The 18,687-nt window shown below is 36.5% G+C and overlaps 1 protein-coding gene across 4 annotated transcripts in view; it reads left to right on the top strand.

The window, feature by feature from the left end:
• The window catches only part of sphkap (SPHK1 interactor, AKAP domain containing), a 98,318-nt gene that overhangs the window by 989 nt on the left and 78,642 nt on the right, over window positions 1-18,687 (top strand). The gene's annotated exons all lie outside the window — the stretch shown is intronic.

Below are 18,687 nucleotides of genomic sequence, written 5' to 3' on the forward strand. Positions count from 1 at the left end.
AATATTACCTAAGTGCTCAATATTTTTAATTTCACTTACTTTGTGAATATCAAGATCCATGGGGCTTTAAATGTTTCATATGTTTGGAAACTGGTAGTTTCTCAGTAGAGTGTGTGTGGAGTATGTGGAGTGCAGGATGATTTTTCTGTCCAAGCACATGCCTTTGAGTCACACTGTATTCCTGGTTATGGGTGCTCAAATTTGTGGTAAGCTCTCCATCGGGAAACATGCAAGGAATCTCCTTCATTGATTGATGGATGTACAGTAAGCCTTTTCAGAAATAATAATTGTTCTCTAGCTCATATCTCAAAGTTGCCTGCCTGCCTGCCTGTCCTGAAAAATAGAAGAATGTCTGTTAGCCAGGGGATGCCTAATTACAGGATTTTCTAATATAAAATGATTTCTCTATCATTTATGCATCACTGTACTATCCACCTGACTCTCCTTGAGAGACACAAGTCCTTATTAATAATATTAATTGAAATAATATTATTTATGTATTGCATTTTTGGCAGACTAGAAGTTGGCACCGTCATGTGCAGGGAAAGCAATTAAGATCCAGCTTTCATGAGGAATGTGACATTATGTGGTAGCCTGAGATTATTTTATTTTGGTCAAGTACTGCATTAAAGGCCATACTGTATCAGACTGCATTTAAAATTGCATTTAGCAATGCTAATGTTTAATCGATTTCAATTGCAGTTTTCAGCTATGGGAAATTACTTTGTATATTGCTGTACTAGTAATTAATCACTTCCAACGAGGAAAAGAAATAAATGAATTGCGGACAATGTGGCAATTTTTGTGTGTGATATCCTCTATTATGCTATCAGCTGTTTATGGACCACAGCACTGAAAAATTTCTGGTGCTCACACCATCCTCCTCCTTTCAATCCGGTCACCCTCTGCATGTCCTTGAACGATGTCCAATGGACTAAATGAACTGGAGCAACTGAGCAACAAAATAACAAGTGATCTGAAGTAAGAACAGTGCAATGATAAATCCTAATTACCACTGGATATACTGTAAATGTGAAAGGAAAAAGGTCTAAGCTGCATTTTCCTGAATTGAATTCCAGAATTCTGGTTAGGCTATGTACATTAAGAAATGGAAAAAGGCTGTTTTTTTTTATTTTAAAGGGAAAGAAGTTAGTTTATTTTACTAGAGACAACCACCTCCAAAAATTAAATACTTTGGGAATGTTGGAATATTTGGGGAGATAGGTTTGGCTTAACCCACATTGTGGATGGGCAGCCTGCTGGTCACAGGTTGAGGAGGCTGGAACCCCATAGTGATTGAACCAAGGCAAAGCAGCAAGGTGGCGATGGACGGAGAAGGGAAGCTTAAATCAAATTGAAAGGGAGGCATGTGTGTTCTATATACAGTATACTGTATAGCTCATTTCTGTAATGAAGGTGAATAGGGACAGCTGTGTGAGATTGACGTGTCATTGTTTTCCCTCCCAAACTTCAGCTAATAACTTCCATGGAACATGAAAATAGAGATTCCCAATGAGAAGTACAACTTGGAGCAATTCACTTTCATTTAGAACAAATATGGGTGAGAACGTAGCAGGATATAATATCTATTCATCCATCTGGGAATAATTCAGCTGTTCTCAGAAAATTAAAGCTTTAATTTAGCCTAAACCTGGTGATGCACCCTTCCAATGTCACACACAGCATGCAGTAGGGATTGTGTGCTCAATCTGAAGGAGTAGTGAAAGTCTGTTGTTTACAGCTGCCTCTGTGCCTCAGGATCAGCTTTCCAATGTGTAATTGGCGGAAGAAGCTCAGGGGATCCTGTGGCTCTTGGTGTTTTTTTTTTTTTGGATTGAAGGATCAAAAGGTTTTATATAGATTCATTCATTCAAAATATGAATGAATAAGGGTTCATGGTAACAATGATAAATTCTTGTGTACACACCTAATTTACATTAAACGTTTACAACATACTGTAATTCAAAACCAAACAGGATTTTTATTTTTTCCTTGTTTCAGTAAATGGTAACATTCTTTTTAAATGAAACGTTAATGGTCATCCAAAATCTTCAGCACGCTATGCAATCAGAAGGCCAAAAAATAATTGAATCCAAAAGAAATGTATTCACTTAATTGTTTGTATTTTTTTTACATATACATTATTTATATGTAATAAAATGTATAGCTACTGTATGTTCCTGTTCAGAATTACCTTCTTGTACAGTATATACACCTGTACAACAAAATAATGATCTGTTAAACCATATCATAATTCTGAATTGCAAAGAATACAGAATAGATTAATCACAAATAGTTATCATCTCAAAACCCAAACGTATAGATACTGTAAGAGTGGGAGCTCTTCAAGGTATATGGTCTCTTTTCTTTTTTTTCTACATTTATACTCATGTCAACTACCATAGTACAGTATCTGTATGCCATGTTTAACATGCATTGTGATCAGATGTGCATAGCACGGCATACTAAGCACATTGTCCTTGTATCCTGTGGTTTTACACATTAATATCCGTATGCTGGAGTTATTGGCAGATGCCGACTAGTTTTGAGTTCTACATTTTCTTATATTAACAAAGATATATTGTAATTGTGTTTCTGCTGTGTTTTACACCAAGAGAGATTACGTCCCTTCCTGTACAATGTATTTTCTTGGCCTTATCAAAGTCACTGCCCAGACCATAATAATAATTAAAGGCACATAGAATTATTGTTCTTGTTGTCAGTTGTTTGGCTTAATAGGTGTTGCAGCTTTAAGATGATAAATAAGCAGATGTCTGTCATACATATTGTTTATGGCGATTGTGACATTGGTCTTTTTTCTTGATTGTTTCTACATTAATTATAAAATTTAAAAGCAGTAAATAATGAATAGTTCACATTATAATAGAGCTCATTGGATCATGTTCAAGTGGTATTGTTACGTTAAACAACACCACAACAGATGTTACTATTATCTTCCAAAAAGAGACCAAGGTGTATTCAAAACCCAGTTCTTGTAGATTTGTTACTGAGCAGTTTGTTATGATGTGTATGCTCAATTGTCAGTTACAATGTACTGTACTAAAGTAAAATTCTGAAACATTTACTGCCCAACATAATCAAAACATCCAAAAAGTACAAATTAGGCACAAAATCTAACACATTTGTCGTTATAACTTACTGATGTGCAAAAGAAATGCTACAGTCAGATCTAATGACTCAGATCAAAAAAGTTTAATTTGAGGATTAAACAAAATTTTAATAAGTACAAATCAAAGAGACTTTTTGTTATGAAACAAATCAGAGAGAAAGGGTTACGAACTTAATGCTAGGCCACATTCTTGTGCATTAACAAACCTGGCAACATTGACACGCAGGCCAGATCATCTTTTGCATAGATTGCTGTTAGATCTTCCAGCAGTTAGCTAATGTCTCATATGTATCCTATTTTCAATATGTCCCTGGCAAACAATTTCCACAGATATTGGACTCGCAGACCCTGGTCATGAGAAACAACTGCTTACAGAAAGACCACAGCATTGTTTTCTTGAAATCATTCCACTGTAATCCTTTAACTTTGTGGTATCGCTTTGTCGTGCTGGAAAAATCTACATTTTCAGACTGGCTTGCAGGAACAGAAAAGCTGTTGTCTCAAGGACTTCGACAACATATCTGTAGTGCAAACCGAGGGCAACCTTACTGCTCAGATATGTTCTTGTGTTAAAGGAGATCCCTACCCATATCAACACACGTCCACTGGCCACACCAGAATAAAGCAACAGTTTCCATTAACACTCTCCCCACCCCACCCAGCACAGTAATCATTTGTGAAAAAAACACTCTTACTGCTGCCACCTCAGATGTTCTCTATTCCGTGATAAACGTGATAAATGTTCCTTAACTCGGACTTCCTTGCTAGTGTTCCAGATGAAGTGCGGATTGACTGAGCAAACTGCTTCACACCACTTTCATTTACTTCAGCCGATTGTTTACCAAATGCTCAAGTCCAATTCTGAAAGTCTAATCAGTCCTGACCATTGCAATGGACTATGCATGTCAGTTTTGCTCCATTTTGTAATTTGGTCCATCAAACTAAGAAAACAGTTCCTTTAATTTTTTCTGATAGATCTAAATCAGCACTCTAGTCAGGCACACACTCCTTGGTGGGAAAATTGCAGTTAATTTTTTTGCTTTTAAAGAATTAATAAAATTAAATATGTCATGAACAGCACAATTCCCTCCACACATCCATCCGTCTGCTCTAATTACTTTGGAGTTCCTTTCATCTGAGATCAATTGCAGAATAATATACTTCACGTTTTGCTTAAGTGGATCTGGAATTGAGTCATAACAGATGAAGCAGATTGCATTTTACTCATCTGAATCATACATAGAATATAAGGAATTTCTACACTCTGTACCTGTACAGCATGATAATAAAACACAGATACAGTATGTGTAATTTAAAAAATACAGGAAAAGTACAGAAGAAACATCTTCTCTGGATTACATAGCACTTTGCATTTTAAGTTGTGTTTACTCTTGCAAGTTCTTAGCATGCCTGTGAAATTCAAAGCATTCAGTGTTGTGGAGTGATGCACGAGAATTGTAGCCACTTTCTGTTGAAATGACTTCAGGTTAACCCCTTGTGCAACAGGAGTGGTAGCAGTTAATTTATGTTAATTACAGACAGGTGGTTCTAGGAAATAGAATGCAAGTTGTGATTCAAAATCTACAGTATTATAGTACAGATATCTTAAAGGCGAATGGAATAGAATAGTGTTTATGGAAAATAAACTATCTGAGAAATAAGACCTGATCATGAAGTGTATTCAAATCCATTGGCTTGTATAAGCCTCTTCTCAGTTACTGAAAATAATCAGTGGAGGCTATCCAAACTAATGGAACAGACTACCAGAAGGATCTTTTTCATTTAAAGATTTGCTGTTTTTTGTTGTGTTTTCTGATATTAAAGATGATTTTGTATCGCTGAAAACCATGAACATGACTTAAGTCCGTGAAGCTTTAAAACTAAGTTCCCAGTAATTTACTTGTATTGAATTCATGTGACACTACTCTGACTGCTCAGAACAGTTTTTGCTTACTGGTCTGTGCAGAAGCCTTGGATAGACAGTAGTTGTTACACTCCTCTTTTTCTTCTTGGTAAAATAAATCAAGCTTGTTAAGGAAAATGTGACTCCAGTGGTATAGTCCTCAGTCAAAGGTTGCACCACGACCACAGAAAAACAAGAATAATGCATTCGTATGTGGGTCGTGAGATGTGACTTCTACTGTAGGTAGCTTTTTATGCAGTACAACAATGAGAACTTGGCACTGCTTTGATTGGTGAGTTACTATAATCACAATTTGAAAAGTTGGTTAATGTATTATTCCATTATTGTACATAACTGTACACAACAAAATTTCAAAAGGCTGATAGTATAAATTAACGAGTGAGAAAGTGATTCTCCGTTTTATGTAATGATAAGAATTTAGGAAAGGTTACAAATGGGCTCATAACTTATTTTTGCTAGTATCTATTTAATATGATGATCTCATCCTGCTTTTTTTAACACATATCTGTATTATATTTTGAAAGCAATTTTTTTATATTAAACTTTAAGAAAGCCTTTTGTTTCAGCTTGAAAAGTATATCAAAAAGTGAAGATACCAGTTATCAAAAGCATCTTATTCCACATTTAACAACAAGACCATGTGCAAAGCAGTGCATCCTGTATTTAGATCTTAAGTATGCTTCACCTTACCTTTCCACTTGTGTGTTCTGGTTGTGTTTTGCTGTTTATTCTAAAGAAAATTATATGATACAGGTGTAATCATTTAATGCAATATACTGTAAATGTCTTACTACTTATCTGAGCTACGTATGTATGAAGTCCTTAATCCATGAAACCTAAGTATATGAGAGATTGTAATCAAGTGTCTGAGGTTTAAACGTTGAATGCCTGTCCTTTATAAGTTGACCTCTAATACCTTTGCCAAGTTTTATAGTTATAACCCTGAGGAGTATCCATCTCTGGATAGTCTAGTTCTTTTTCTCTGACAATAATAGAGTGATAACAGAGTGGTGTTTTTTTCTGTTTCCCCTGTCAGGTTCCTTTCGTTTTTGCATTTATATTAAAAACAAACAGTGCTTTTCAAACATTTCTGCATCACTCATATTGTTCCTAAGTTAATATCTGAGCTCTGGAGGTGACAGGAGTCTAGTGGTAATTCGTTTAAGAAACATGTAAATGCGACGACTAGAGTCCATTTAGCCCAACTAATCCTTTTAGCTGCAGAGGAGATGTAGAGTTTCTGCTGTGGTTTTAAAAGGCTGCTTAATGTAAAATAGGAGTACTGTAACTGTTTACTATTGATTTACTTTAATTGATTCCCTAACCTTCAGTGTGTAATGACTTACACTCAGGATTTGTGTAATCTGTTACCAAAAATAATGCATTAAAAAGACAATGTGAACTTTAGTGGCACATTGTAAAAGCTTCCATGCGGAGTGCAGCGCAATTATGACATTCTATAGATTGTGCATTTCAATGTATCCTCAGCCATTTGCAATCAGTGACCCATCTTCTCCCAGAGGCAGAGCTACACAGGAAGAGCATTGCTGAGATTGGGCCAGATGGGAATGGAGGACTTCGGTTCACTGTGCAACAGTGGCCCCAAAGGCCACCAATGACCCTGCAGACATATTAGACTGACTCAGACTTTTGCACCACTGTTTTCTTTCAAGGCTACCATGATACAACACCACAGAAAGCTCGGGCTTCAAAGCAGGAGCTGGAGTGATTAAAAAAAAAAATAATTGAAGTGCTCCAAAATGCACACATCAAATACAGTATGAGGAGATTATTTTAGAAAAAAGGAAAACCTGCTTCCCAAGAGTAAATCATGTAATGCTCAGTCTCTGTTCTAGTTTGTAAAAACTAAACTAGATCTAAACTCAATTAAAAAGACCTCCACAATCTTCAGTTTATTTCTGTGCAAGGTTGATGTTTTTTGTGAGAAGCCAAGGCAGAATCAGTTAGCATGATGCATTGGCAAACCACCACATTTAGAATAAATGCCATAATTTGAACTTTCAAAGAGAGAAATCTATGAGAGAGGGGAAAAAAGAGAACTCCTTATCATCAGCAGACATGCAGCCCCTTGCACAATTTAGCTGTCACATCAGCGCAGATTATTGCTAGAAGCTGTTTATTGTTTTCTATTAAAGCTGAGAAGCCCGGCTGTTTTGAAGGGCTCCAAAGCCGTATAATCCTTATTTATCATCCCTGCCTTGTCCCCGTCCCTCTGTATCAAGGATAGCAAAATATCCTGAAGCTGTAAATTAATGGTTTCTGATGTGATAAAACGAACACTTGGTTCAACTTTTTTTTCTTTTGTTAGAAGAGCTGTCTACTTCAGGTTTTTGAACAATCCCACTCTGCCCAGTCCAGCTGTTTCAAGGTGATTTGTGCCTTTGGAGTGGTCCCCTGTGTCTGTGTGGAGTCCAGCTGGGATTCTTTCCAACCAAGCTTCACTGGTGCTCTGATGGTGGACAGGCTGCTCTCCTTATCAGCAATTAAGTTGGCATTGCTGCCGCGCAGTGCTGGGGCCCTGGGTATAAGTCCGTGGGTGTATCTGCGTGGGGTTTGAGTGTCCTGCCCGAATTTGTGTCGATTTCCTCGGGGTGCTTCTGTTTCTTCCCAAAATTCAATGACGTACTGTTAGGTTAATTGGCTTCTGTCAATTAACAAATATATATATATAAATGGTATATAATAATAAAGTTTTATGATGCCTGTCAGCCCCCTGTCAGAACTCAGCAACCCAAAAAGACCTCGTTAATGGCTATGAGTGCCTGTGCTCACCAAAGTATGAAGGTATGGTTATTGTTTGTCAAGTTAATATCATGTTAATGAAGTGTTTTATGGTATATGAATTAAGTTAATAAAGTTATTTTTAGGGAGGCATGGCAGCACAGTGGGAAAATTAACCCTGGTGTGTGTGTGGGTGCTCTGCAATGGACAGGCATCCTGTCCAGGGTGTATCCTGCCTTGCTCCCTTAACTTGCTGGGATAGACTCTGGCTCCTCTACGACCCTGTATTGGATAAAGTGGTAAGAAAATGTATTGATGGATGTCCCAATACTTATGACCTCTTAAAATCATGGTGTTCAACACAAGGGAGTTTTTTTTCTTATATGATCAAATGTATGCATGGAATTACCCAAAACTAAAACTTGTATAATTTACTCATCATTTAAATAAATCTTGTGATTCCTAGAACAAATTTCTTGCCTGTAAAGAAAAAATAAGAGTAGTGTCCAAATACATTTGGAGGACACTATACACCACTCATGTCTGAGGTCATTAATCCTGTAAGGTTTCATATCCTTCTTAGCGCAAAGTTGTACAATGTAGATTTCAAGGCAAACACACACACATTAGTATTAAACAATGGACCAATTCGTTCCTGTCTGGTGGAATGCAATAGTACTGTATATATATTTTTGCAAGCTGCAGCTGCATTTTGAAAATCTAGCTTGAATGCATGTTTCCGAATATTTTTGGTTGTCAAAAAGAAAAGAGGTTCTTCCCAATACTGTAGGTGGAAATAAGTATATAGAATATATTGCAATAAACTGGGCTTACTTTGACTCAGTAGGTTTCACTTTCCTTCTTGATATGACTAAACATTTATCAATGTGTTTGCTGATATGTTTCCATTTGAACATGGCAAAAGAGTGTGCCTGTAACTTGGTTCTTGAATCGAATATGTTTATGACTCATGCTTTTCAGCAACTTTTTGATATTCCCATGATTATATCAATCTACAGGAGCTGGTGGGAGGTTTCACAGTAATAATGCACCATTGTGAACAGGCTGTTAACACTAAATACAACAATGTACCTGTATTTATATATCTCAGCAATCTTCTGTACATTTTGCAAATAAGTGGTAGCTAATAATAATTGAACTGTTGCTGTCAGATGAATAATACCCTATTTGTTGTTAATATTTCCAGGTGTAAAAAATTACAAATAAAATTGTAGCTTTTAATCTAAAGTGTAACTGATATTGAATTATCCATGGAGAGGAATAAGAAATATCAGTACATAATCCATTGGAAAGTTAAAATGAGCTACTGTACACAGAAGAATTGACACATGCTAAATTCAAAATGAGGCTTCTTGTGAAAATAAAAGTTTCACATTGTCTTGATGATTTAATTTAAAATGCCCCCAAACCTAACCACTTTTGTTGCAATTAAAAATAGCTCTTTGACTAGTGAATAAACAAGGTTCTAGCCCAAATAAAAACAAGAAAAATCTGCCCTGTACCAACAAATTCATTCATCTAACCATGTTGTAAAATAATTTTTAAGAAAGACAATTATTGCTATCCTTCATCACTTAAAACCAAGATATGCACCTATTAATCAGTAAATAAGTATTACATATTTTACTTATTTATCACCAACTTTGTATGAAAGTTTATTGAACTCCAATTTCATTCTAGAAAGTTGTGGTAAGAGTTCCTAGTGCACTATCTGAGTCCAGACAAGGGGTGGTAAACCTTAATTTGAAAAAGATGCACATTTCCTCTTGTTTTATTATTTTAACAACAGTTGATCTATCTACCGAGTCCCAAAAGAAGAAATTGAGCCGTGTAGTTTCTAAGATACTATTCTGCAACGAGTTATCAAAATCAATAATGTTTAATCATAAAGAAAGATATGGGAGACCAGCAATGTCATAGACAGAATAACTTTTCCAATAACCAATATATTAAAAGACCAGAATTCCCTGAATTTAAGAAGCCTGTCAAGAAAGATAAGATGCCTGAATGTCAAATAGGCTCTTTCGTTTGTTCTTCGATTCCATCTGTGTTTGTCCCAGGACTGAATTGATATTTGTTGCTGCACCTTTCACAAAGAGAGGATCTTAACAGTAAATATGTTCTTTAAAATTCTCTTAATCTGTCCTAGTATTAAATCTGCCCGATTATACAGCATGCATTATACAGAAACTATGACATCCAAAAAGAGAGTTAAAACAAGTCTAGAAGCACATAGCAAATGCAATGACTCACTGATTTTTTTTTCTTTTGTGATGAATATTAATAATTTGCCCCAAGAAAAGTGTTGGAAAATTACAGACAACATCGAGAAACCAGGGCACAGAAGCATGAGAAAGTTCCAAACACTGAAGTAGCTGTGTAGGGATTGTTCTGCTGCATCAGAAGGGTGCTGGCATACAATGGCACACAGGTGGGTGAAGAGGGTTCCCTCCTATGTACAGTGTATAAATCACATTGGGATACTCTGGGATGAATAGTGCTTAATAATAGCAATTAATTAATTATAGGCTGTTTAACTATAAATTGTCAGAACATTTACTGGACATTTCATCTAAATTTAATGCATATTAATAAAAAAAAAATGCCAATACTCTTAGACCGGCTATTTTAATATTAATCCTAAACTTATAACATTATGTTTCGAGTCAGGTGCAGGGATACACAAGACACTTTTGTTCACGCACTGCAAGAGTCAATCGCATCTGCGGATTTAATGATGGCCCAGTAGTGAGTAATTGTAGCCTGTCACCAGACAGATTCAATTGGTATTAATATTATATTTCTTGATTTGCAGTATTTATCTATTATTAAAGCGAATTTTTGAGCCTTTGTTTTAGATTTCATTCATTGAGATTCACAATAAAAAGATGGTTCATCGTGTTGCTAATATGAATAAGAAGTCATTATGTTAAACTTTAGGCAGAGAGGTTCATTTCTGTTCTAGAGAGCAATCACCCTCATAGAAGTCACAACTGAAACCAAAAAATGTGTCTAAACAGGGATAAGGACATGGCAATAGTTCCTAAAATAAAATAATCTAAAATAAGGAGTAAGCCGGTGCTTCCAGTGTAGAAAAAGAAAACAAAACAGAGGAAGAAATAGTTTGTGTCATCTACTGAAAAGTAAAAAAGTCTGCTGAGGCGTATTAACAGAAGAATCAAACCTTCAGACTCGTAAGATGGCAACACTAACCAGCCCATAAGGTGTGCTTAATATTTTTTTAAGTATTTTGTTATTGTAAAAATGTTTTGAGAAATGTATGTCATAAAAAAAAATCAAGAAACAAGAAAGAAAAATTGCAGGAGCATGAAGTCCAGACAAGCAGACAAACTGCACTTCCGCTGAGCCTTGTGATCAGTCTCACATTTTTCTGTCTTGCAAATCTGTTGCACATGCACACATTAACAACGGGGGGGGGGGGATCCATAAGTTTCAATTTTTGTAAGACTGATCTATAGGCCATTTATTTCTGAAATGACTTGTTGCTGTTGATGCAGGATCAAGGCCTGGGTAATAAACAGTATTGCAATGCTCATTTTTAACTACTTTGTCTGAAATCCTTTTCGCTTAGAGTAAATCACATCATATTTATTTTGACTTAAAATCACATTTTTCTGTTTCTGTTAAAATAGATTTCTAGTACAATATTAATGTAGCGAGCGGTTAGTTTTTCCTGTATTACTGGTGTTATTTAATAACACCGGCTACACCTTGATTAAACCACCTCAATTGATTTATGATACAGAATAACTTTTCATACTGGGGAGCACCATAGAGACTTTAACAGCAAGTATAAGCTACATACTGTAGTAAGAACAATTAAATTTTGCATGAAGGCATTGCGCTGTATGAGGGACATTGGACTTTCATGTTAACAGTAGATGTGTTTTTTCAAGGAAGCTGGCCATTACTGAGCAAGCCAACAGCACCAAGCAGCACAGAACGGCTCATGATGCTCTTGTATCTGAGATCAAACTACGAGAAAGGGGAAGATATACAGTAGTTATTGGTAATATGTAAATCTAAGTCCCTGTGGGGTTTTAGATGAAATCCTTTTCTACCTAAAATGGCGGACTACAGCTAGGGTGATTACCAGCTTCTCATAACACCAGTGGCGGTCCTGGGCTGTAGGTAAGGCTATGACAGGTAGCCCATCAAAAGGAAAGGACAAAGTGAAATCCGATTTATCTTGCTGTGGGCCCTACACCATGCTGCAGACAGATAGGAAACCAACTTACAAAGACCGAAGAGCAACTGATTAATAGCTACATGGTTCAGAGAAGCTCAAAAAACATCGCCAGATGGATGAGAAAACTATATGTTTTTTCCTTTTTAACCTCAGGGATTGAATGCACTGTACTTTCCCTACTCTTAACAGGGATTGCATGACGTCCACATTATAACACACGATGAAGTACAAATTGCAGCAATAGGATTTTTGTAGCCTATCAGTAGAGACAGTGGGAGGCAGTAATTACATAAGCAAAGGTTTTCCTTCCAGTTCCCAGCTCTTCCCTGAATTCCATTAACATCTGATGTTTCTTCGAGGCAGTGTGTTGAAGGCAGAGACAACATAAAGTATTAATCAATAGACATCTGTGCTCAAGAACAAGCTGAGGGAGTAATTAATGGTGGGGTTGTGGCTTTTCTGATCTTAAGTAGAAGTAGGGATTTCAGTTCTGCATCGGTCTTAAAATTGAAAAGTAATTAAAATGTTTGAAATTAAAAATTCCAAACTAGACAACATAAGGCGGTACTAAATTGTTTGTGACTACGTTTTTAACTCCAGGGCATAATGTCAGCGAAATATTTTTTTTTCCCACAAAGTTCAAAAATACATTTATTTCTTGATCCAGTTTTTAGCCCTTTGTTTGGGTGTAATTAGAGTCTGTCCAGCTATCAGGCACGACCTGAACACAGTAGCTATGATGCCTCTACTGTCAGCCACCCACTCACTCTGGCTTTCTTCCCCCTCTTTCTACAAATCTTTAACTTCAAATGGATTTATTTTTCCTGAAAATGGCATTTAATCCCTTCCTTAATCACTTGTTAAATCAACAATCTCAAGGTCCCTCCCTGTGAAACAGATTGCTTGAGGAATTGTCCACTCTTTTTCACCAAAGAGAGCTGGGCAAGGAGAACCCCACACAGTACATTCCGCAGGAACCAGCAGCTTCAGGGAAATATTGTGCCATTAGCATGCAAGTTAAAAGGAAAGCACATTTTATATCAAAGTACCTACTGTACATACAATGGTAACCACTACCATTAAGAGAAAGACAAAAGAAAAACAGAAAACCTACAGCACTTAGATTTCGGTAGAATTAGAGGTCATTAAATTCATTTTATTTGTGCTCCAGTTGCTGGGGGGCCTTATGGGGTAAGCCTTTGGAGTCAAGACTGGCTGGTTGGTCCTCAGTACTCAGTGCAGACACTGCTGTCGTACCCCTGAGTGAGGAACTTTAGTTACCTTAGTTGCTTCTGTCCACCCAGCTGTATAAGTGGGCACCAGCGTTGCTGAAGGGGAGGGGGCTAGACCTGTCATGGAGGGTCTGAATAACAATGCAGAAACCTGGAAGAGACACTGTGGATCGGGTATGGACTTGACCCCTCTCTGCATTAGAAGTTGCCACAATAAGATTCTTGGATATGGCAGTCCACTGGGCTTTAATATAACATTCTGTAGAAGTCAAGGCTAATTTTGTTTTAGCTGTGCTGGAAACCTTGAGGCAGTCTGATGCTGTTTCGTATTATTATTGATCTGGCAGATATGTGCATGTTTTAGCAGGACTCCAACAGCCAGAGACTTGAACAGATGCACAGCCAGGTTAATTATTTCAGTGGAAACACAATTGGAAATTCAGTCTGAGTTTTATAGGAGATGAATAATTTATTTCTGAAATCATTATAGATATACAGTATGCAGAATTTGCAACAGTGCATGACGGTCTGGCAAGTGAGGCGTCTGCAAAGCGGCACTTTTAAGATCAAACACAGCTGGTCTTCTCTGTCACTCTGGACTTTTCTCCAAACTACTGACGACCACAGTATTTGCCAATTAAAATGAGGAAAATAGAAACACTTGCTTTCTGAAACACATAAAGACATGCTGTCTCCCAACATGATGGCTTTTTTTATTACTCCTTAAAGCAGTTAACTAGCTTGTGTAGAAGACTGTTGAAGGTCGATTGGACAAAACAATTTAATCCAGAAAAGAAAACGCCGTCCATGTTCAATATATACACAGCATTTGTACTGCACTGAAATAAATGCTTTGTGTCACATGGACAGTGCAGGTGCTGGGTGTTTCTTAATGAGTGATAATTAAAAAGATGGGATTTGCTTGAGTGACATTAGTGTGAATTCAGTCTTGGACTACAGGAAGTGCCTAAAACAGGAGACCCCTGAAGACTCTCAGAGACAATCCGGTAAGGATCTTAAAAACTGATTGTTCATCCCAAATTTAACTGTGGCTGAAAGCCACACTCCTACACTGTGGATCCTAAACAGTAACAATGGGCATGTTGACCTGCAGGTGTGTGTTGAGAGTTTTGCAATCAGTAGGATCATTACTTGAAGTACTCTTTAATTTGCTTGTGTGTTTAAACTGTGGGAGTGTGTTGAAAGTGAATTCCTGAAAAGGACTCCACCATAATGCTTAAAAAGATTTTCTTTCTTTTTTATTTCCCACACACTTTCTTCCTGACTGGAAATATAAGTGACTTTAAGGTACTGTACGTTGCAATAATAAATACCCTGTTAAAGGGTTTCAAAAACAGTTTTATTTTAAGATCATATTAGGCCTCTGCCAGTTCTTGCTTTCATCAACAATATGCCTCAGGCAACATTTTCCAGTCCACATTATTCCAGATGCTCGAGGCATAAATATTCTTCTGCCATAGGCTTTAAAAGAGCAGTCATATATTGCTCTTGTTGTGTGTGCCACTGGGAAATTGTTGTTGAGAAACATTTTTGATGCTGAAAGTGAGAAGAATACAAATGTACAATGTTTCTTGCACTGTGGCAACGGGGAACACATAAGCTTTTGCAATAAAGACTAACAAAACTTGGACTACAGGCTTTTATACTAATCTGTTTAGTATAGGCTGTGGTAAAAAATAAACCAGTTTAAAATTTAGCAAACCTGGTCATAAAAGTAACAGCTCTCCTTTTGATTTTCATGTGGATTAATCTGTTTTAACAAAGCTGCAGTTCACCCATACAGGGATACGTGAATCCACAGCCTGTTCTGCTGTGGTTATCCATTTGTATTTCTGGTTGAATAAATAGGGCATTCCATCTTAAAAACATAAAAAAAAGATCGTTCAGCCCCTCTAACCCATTTGGTTGCTAGTACCTAATTAATCTGAAGGCTTTATCCAGCATTTCTTGATTTCAACAACATGGCTGGGTAGCTTGTTCCATGCTCTCACAACCCTTTGGGTAAAGAAGTACTTCTTTTTCTTGGTTTTAAATGCATTTCCACATTGTTTGACGTGTCTTGACAAAACAGGACTGGACCAATCAAATTAATAAGAAATCTTGTTAGACAGATGCTGAAAGAACACCACCCTTAAAACCACAGAATAAGTGATCTAATCAAGATGTGCCCAATACAGACATGATTCTTTCGGTAATGGACACACCTTGGGGAAGACAAGGGGGGAAAAGTAACTGTTTTATTTCAATTTGTGTAAAAACAAAAATCATTTCTCAGCAAGAAAAAATAAATGTGGATTTTGTAAAATCCTCAGGTGGTTTGAGGCAGGGAAAGAGTCAGTCAGTAATGACGTAAAAATTAACATGTATTAGGTTTATTCAGCATGGAATAAACCTATTACCTGTTCCTTTGCAGCCTACGCATGCTACGCAGCTACCCACCTGAACTATGACGTAAAAATGCTCTTCTTCAGTTTCTTGCTGTTGCTTTTTATCTGCTTGAAGATGTTAGTGTTGCAGCTGGATTAGGCTGAGATATTTACAGTACTTGAGTTGAAGGTACTCAAGTTCAAGTTTCCTTGTAAACATGTTGTCGAACTGCCTGAGGGCTTTGTGCATCCCTGACCCCAAAATGTAGAAATCCATCAAGGATAGCTGTTCCTTAATAAATCAGCTTTTTTTGGGCTTCAGTACTAAATGAGGAAAAAAGAAATGAAAATAAACTGAAATCTGTCGTTATACATACTGGCTCACGATTAAAATATGAGGAAGCACCTTAATTTAGTATTTTTATTATTCACAAATTCCAGCTACATTGCTGTTCTGGACTGATTTAGACAACATTAATGAAACTGAAGTGTAATTTTATTCTAAGCCTGCCAAATGTCTGTGAAAAAAATTAAAACAGCATAGACAAATGCAGTATGAAATATCTAATTCTTTATATTTCTTTGATGCAATTAGTTATACACCTGCTGAAAACTTTAGGGCTATGTGTTTGAAGACGATAATGACAATGATATTTTTTTTTCTTTATTAATTTATAGTATACTTTCTGATATATACTGTATATATATTTGACTTGTATATACTGTATAATGTTTGGCTTGGAACACTACCATGCCAAGGAAAATCAATGTGGTTATTGGTACAAAATATGAATTATGAAGTGCTATTATGAATTATTGATTTAGCTTTGCAGACAGGGCAGACTTTAAAAAACGACTGTGTTCAGATAAAGCTAGAAAGCACAATCAATTTAAATGAGATACACCCAATGTTTTTTTTCATCTTTGCTCTTAAACTGGTTGATTACAATATTTTTATCAGAAAAAAAGATGACCCCAGTTCAGTTAGCTATTAGCCTGTCAAGTCTCTTTGGAGAAAAAAAAAATATTTCTCTATACCAGGTTTCTAGCTATTAATTTTCATGAATACTGAACTTCAGGGTCATAATGAAAAGGCCTAAAGCAGTTTCAGCCTCGGCTGAGAATGATCTCTCTCTAAACAGTGTGTACTTTTTAGAAAGAAGGGGTATGCACACTGAAAATGAACTTGCTGTTTTGCATTCTGTTTAAGACAAAAAGAGATTGAAATGATTGTTAATTTCAAAGTTGGAAAGTTGTAGTATCCTAAAACACAATATTTTCCGTATTTCAAAAGGATGCACTTCCTGATAACATAACTTTTTCTTTTCATTTCCTTACGTTGATTTGTTAACATAAGAATATGAGATTCTGGTGCTGTGCCCTAATAAAACAATTTTTAATGTTTAAAGTGTGTGATAAAGCCATTAAAGCAAATCAAAATACACTGTAGTAGTATTATGTAGTATTTTATGTTTAACAATAGAATCAACTTTTTGGCAGCACTAAGGTGTGGCATGGTGGCACAGTGATCAGCATTGCTGCCTTGCAGCACTGGGGTCCTGGGTTCAGTTTGGGACGTTGGGTGCTATTGGTGTGGAGTTTGTGTGTTCTCCCTGTGTTCATGTCTGTTTCCTCCTGGTGCACAGGTTTCCTCAAAAACAACAGTTGAAAAAATGTGAGCATGGACTTCTAGCATTTTCTCAAGAGACATATGTTTGATGCTGCCCAGTGATCCCAGTGACAGCTTCAATCCACAATTCAATCATGGCCACTAGAGATATTGTGTGTAAAATTAATCTCCTGTGATGCAGTGAAATCAGACCTAGTAATTCAGTGCAGCCGGGAAAGAAGATTAGCTTTGTCCTCCATAATGATGTCCCCTTTTTGGCTCAACAATATTTAAATATCCCCTGTACAGTATGTACGGTATGTGAACTATCTATCAAATGGAATTGAGCACATTATTTGGCACATGAGAAAACAGCATATCAGAGAGTAGCTTCACCTGCCAGTGCTGCTGATGGTGAGATTAAGTGAGGTGCCGCTTCCACAGTGATCAGGAATCCCAGGTCCAACCGTCTGAAGGCAGGACTACAGCTTTAGAAACACATGCTATATAGAGTGCAGCCTAGCCATCTAAAATCCAGCATGGGAGAATAACACCCATTGAGCAGAATAACACTCTTTTGGTAACTGAATTCATCTTAGTAAAACACAATGTTATTCATGACAGAGCCTATTGATTGGACTTTTTTCCAGCACTGTACATGAAACTAAAGCTGATGAGATGTCTATACAGAACCATGACAGGAGCTTTAATGTCTAAGATTAGAAGATTACGCATTTATCAATGTGGAATCTAATCTTCTAAGATTAGAAGGTTCCTAATTTATCAATGCGGAAATATATGAAAATTGTGTTGACTAAATGATGTTTACACTCTGATGTGTTTAAAAAGCACTGACTACACTATGAACTACAAAAGGCTAATATTTTGTTTCTGACAGCTTGGATTGGGAGCAGCTAGAATTAAGGTTGTCGTTCTATGCAATTATTTGCATCATTAAGATATGAAAATGAGGAACTACTGGAAGTTTATCCAGATTATGTATTGACAAATTTGGCTCCACCGTATTGTCAAAATACAGTACATGAATAAAGATAAAACTGCATGTATTTCAGTAATACCTATAGTGTTTCCAAAAGTATTTACTCTTTCCTAGGATGTTGAAGTCATCTGATGTATACAGTTTTTTTAAATATTACATTGTATTCACTGTGCTTTTTAAAGTGAGCATTTGAATCAAAGCCTGATTGAACACTTCTATTGGAGAAAGACATTTCATGTCATTAAAAACTGCCAAAAAAAATGCAATGTTAGTTGCCTAATTATTCCCTCAGCCAAGTCAATATTTTGTAGACACACCTGTGGCAGAAATTATAGCTGTATGTCTTTTTGGATTATTTTCTTAATGACTCAGCACACCAGGATAGTGCAGTGCCTTTTTGGTTATTGCAAACATGTTCAAGATCTGTTAAGA

The sequence above is a fragment of the Lepisosteus oculatus genome, chromosome 13 (genome assembly GCF_040954835.1).
Source record: "Lepisosteus oculatus isolate fLepOcu1 chromosome 13, fLepOcu1.hap2, whole genome shotgun sequence".
NCBI classification, from domain to species: domain Eukaryota; kingdom Metazoa; phylum Chordata; class Actinopteri; order Semionotiformes; family Lepisosteidae; genus Lepisosteus; species Lepisosteus oculatus.